This window comes from Triticum aestivum, chromosome 7D (genome assembly GCF_018294505.1).
Source record: "Triticum aestivum cultivar Chinese Spring chromosome 7D, IWGSC CS RefSeq v2.1, whole genome shotgun sequence".
In the NCBI taxonomy this organism is placed as follows: domain Eukaryota; kingdom Viridiplantae; phylum Streptophyta; class Magnoliopsida; order Poales; family Poaceae; genus Triticum; species Triticum aestivum.
Window position 1 is genome coordinate 226,166,924 of NC_057814.1, and position 4,559 is coordinate 226,171,482.

Consider the following 4,559-nt stretch of genomic DNA (forward strand, 5'->3'; position numbering starts at 1 on the left):
TTTATCATAACATCAGAAAGAGTCTATGTCAGAGCTTTTTAGCAAGTCCACATACTCAACTATCATTTAGTATTTCACAATTGCTAACACTCACGCAATACTTGTGGTTACGAAGTTTTAATCGGACACAGAGAAAGATAGGGGCTTATAGTTTCGCCTCCCAACCTTTTACCTCAAGGGTAATGTCAACAATAATAGTTCATGCTAACTTACATCCAATTAGATATATGTATCAGGATCTTTCCAACACACTGTGTTTGCCAAAGGATAAAATGTAAAAAGGAAAGGTGAAGATCACCATGACTCTTGCATAAGGTAGAAGATAATAATAAAAGATAGGCCCTTCACAGAGGGAAGCAGAGGTTGCCATGCGCTTTCAGGGTTGGATGCACAAAATCTTAATGCGAAAGAACGTCACTTTATATTGCCACTTGTGATATGGACCTTTATTATGCAGTCCGTCGCTTTTATTTCTTCCACATCACAAGATCATATAAAGCTTATTTCCTCCACACTAATCAATCATACATATTTAGAGAGCAATTTTTATTGCTTGCACTGATGACAACTTACTTGAAGGATCTTACTCAATCCATAGGTAGATATGGTGGACTCATGGCAAAACTGGCTTTAAGGGTATTTGGAAGCACCAGTAGTATCTCTACTTGGTGCAAAGAATTTGGCTAGCACGAGGGAGAAAGGCAAACTCAACATGTTGGATGATCCATGACAATATACTTTATCCCAGATATAACAAAACATAACCCATTATGTTGTCTTCCTTGTCCAACATCAACTCTTTAGCATGTCATATTTTAATGAGTGCTCCCAATCATAAAAGATGTCCAAGATAGTATATTTATATGTGAAACCTCTGTTTCTTTATTACTTCCTATTAATTGCAACGATGACCAAAGCTATGATTGTCAACTCTCAACAATTTTTAATCATCATACTCTTATATGTGAAGTCATTACGCTCCATAAGATCAATATGATATCTTTGTTTATTTTTATTCTTTTTCTTTTATTCCATCAAGATCATAGCAAGATAATCAAGCCCTTGACTCAACACTAATCTTTATTATATAGCTCATGGACTCGATTACATTGAGGGATCATAAGGCAAAACTCAAAGCTAAATCATACTAAAACTTTATTCTACTAGATCAAGATAGTACTAAAAAGGATCGAACTAAGAAAAATGGTAAAGATAGGAATGTGATGGTGATACGATACCGGGGCACCTCCCCCAAGCTTGGTAGTTGCCAAGGGAAATGCCCATACCCATGTGATTATGTCTCCTTTTTCGGGGATGGTGATGTGATATTCTTGGAGATGATGCCCCTCTGGATACGATTCTCCTCCTCGAGCTTATTGACTTTCGGCTTGAGGTCCATTATTTCCTTTCGAAGCTTTCCTGTAACGGCCAAAGCTCCTTGCACCCAAGGGTGTTGCATAGCTGCGGGAGAACAAGTGACACTCTTCTTCATATTTTCATAAGAAAGAAATCTAACATTGGAAGGGATAACCGAGTTTGGAATAGCCGAGCTCTGTAGTTCTCCCATTGTGAATCCAGCTCGGAAGCGAGAAGTGACTTCTTGATCCTCCTCCATGGCATCTATCCTCTTCAAATCAGCCTCCATCTCTTCCTCCGTTGCTGGCCCAAAGTGGTCAGCATTGTTGTTTGTCCTTGATCTCGATGCCGGATGAGACAACCGACTCTCCCCGATAGACTCTTGAGAAGACATCTTGCTCTAATCTGCAGCAGCAACAGCTCGAAACACAAACAAAGGATAATTACGCGATACAGGAGTCAAAACCTCCGGGAGATTATATAATGAATTTTTACCGACCAAAATACGTATCATGCAAGAAAACGGAGTCCGGAGAGCGCACGAGGTGCCCACGAGGCAGGGGGCGCGCCCTCCACCCTCGTGGAGGCCTTGTGTCCTTCCCGGAATGCTTCTTATTTTTCTATTTTTCTAAATATTCCAAAACGGAGAAAAATTGCCATTAGAACTGTTTTGGAGTCGGTTTACTTACCGTGCCACATACCTATTCCTTTTCGGAGTCTGAAACGTTCTAGAAAGTGTCCCTTATGTATTCCTCCGGGGTTACGGTTTCAATAACATTGGTTTCAACATTTATAGGATTACCTGAGACATAATGTTTGATTCTTTGACTGTTCACCACCTTCGGATTTGTGCCTTCGAAGTTGTTGATTTTTATGGCACCAGAACGATAGACCTCCTCGATAACGTAATGACCTTCCCATTTAGAGAGAAGTTTTCCTGCAAAAAATCTCAAACGAGAGTTGTGTAGCAATACATAATCGCCTACATTAAACTCACGCTTTTGTATTCCTTTGTCATGCCATCTTTTAACCTTTTCTTTAAACAATTTGGCGTTCTCATAGGCTTGGGTTCTCCATTCATCAAGTGAGCTAATGTCAAATAACCTCTTCTCACCGGCAAGTTTGAAATCATAATTGAGCTCTTTAATAGCCCAATATACCTTATGTTCTAGTTCGAGAGGTAAGTGACATGCTTTTCCATAAACCATTTTATACAGAGACATACCCTTAGGATTTTTATATGCAGTTCTATAGGCCCATAATGCATCATCAAGTTTCTTGGACCAATTCTTCCTAGATCTATTAACAGTCTTTTGCAAAATTAATTTGAGCTCTCTATTACTCAATTCTACTTGACCACTAGACTGTGGATGATAAGGAGATGCAATTCTATGATTAACATCATACTTAGCAAGCATTTTACGGAAAGCACCATGAATAAAATGTGAACCACCATCAGTCATTAAATATCTAGGGACTCCAAACCTCAGAAAAATAACTTCCTTAAGCATCTTAATAGAAGTGTTATGATCAGCACTACTAGTTGGAATAGCTTCTACCCACTTAGTAACGAAATCAACAGCAACTAAAATATGTGTATATCCATTAGAGGCAGGAAACGGTCCCATATAATCAAAGCCCCAAACATCAAATGGTTCAATAACAAGTGAATAATTCATAGGCATTTCTTGACATCTACTAATATTACCAATTCTTTGACATTCATCACAGGATAAGACAAACTTACGGGCATCCTTGAAGAGAGTAGGCCAATAAAAACCGGATTGCAATACCTTATGTGCAGTTCTATCTCCAGCGTGGTGTCCTCCATAAGCCTCGGAGTGACACTTGTAGGATCTGTTCCTGTTCATGCTCAGGTACACAACGTCTAATGACACCATCTACTCCTTCTTTATAAAGATGTGGGTCATCCCAGAAGTAATGTCTTAAATCATAGAAAAACTTTTCTTTTGCTGGTATGTGAAACTAGGTGGTATAAATTTAGCAACAATGTAATTAGCATAATCAGCATACCATGGAGCAGTACGAGAAGCATTTATGACATTTAATTGTTCATCAGGAAAGCTATCATCAATAGGTAGTGGGTCATCAAGAACATTTTCTAACCTAGACAAGTTGTCTGCAACGGGGTTCTCAGCTCCTTTCTATCAATAATATGCAAATCAAATTCTTGTAGCAAGAGAACCCATCTAATAAGTCTAGGTTTAGCATCTTTCTTTTCCATAAGATATTTAATAGCAGCATGATCTGTGTGAATAGTTACTTTAGAATCAACAATATAAGGTCTAAACTTATCACAAGCAAATACAACTGCTAAGAATTCTTTTTCAGTAGTAGCATAATTTCTCTGAGCATTGTCTAGAGTTTTACTAGCATATTGAATAACATTTAATTTCTTATCAACTCTTTGCCCTAGAACAGCACCTACAGCATAATCACTAGCATCACACATAATTTCAAAGGGTAAATTCCAATCAGGTGGCTGAACAATAGGTGCAGAGATTAATGCTTTCTTAAGTATTTCAAATGCTTCTACACAATCATCATCAAAGACAAATGGTATATCTTTTTGTAATAGATTAGTCAAAGGCCGAGAAATTTTTGAGAAGACCTTAACGAACCTCCTATAAAATCCGGCGTGACCAATGAAACTTCTTATACCTTTGATGCCCTTGGGACATGGCATCTTTTCAATAGCATCAACTTTAGCCTTATCCACTTCAATACCTCTCTCAGAAATTTTATGCCCCAAGACAATGCCTTCATTAACCATAAAGTGGCACTTCTCCCAATTCAAGACAAGGATTAGTTTCTTCACATCTCTGCAAAACTCGATCAAGGTTGCTCAAGCAATCATCAAAAGAGGATCCATAAACGAAGAAGTCGTCCATGAAAACCTCACAAATCTTTTCACAAAAATCAGAGAATATAGCCATCATGCATCTTTGAAAGGTAGCAGGTGCATTACATAAACCAAAAGGCATACATCTATAAGCAAAAGTACCGAAAGGGCAAGTGAAAGTGGTCTTAGCTTGATCATCAGCTGACACAGGTATTTGAGAGAAACCAGAATAACCATCTAGAAAGCAAAAATGTGTATGTTTGGATAATCTTTCTAGCATTTGATCAATGAATGGCAAGGGGTAATGATCTTTTTTAGTAGCTTTATTTAATTTGCGGAA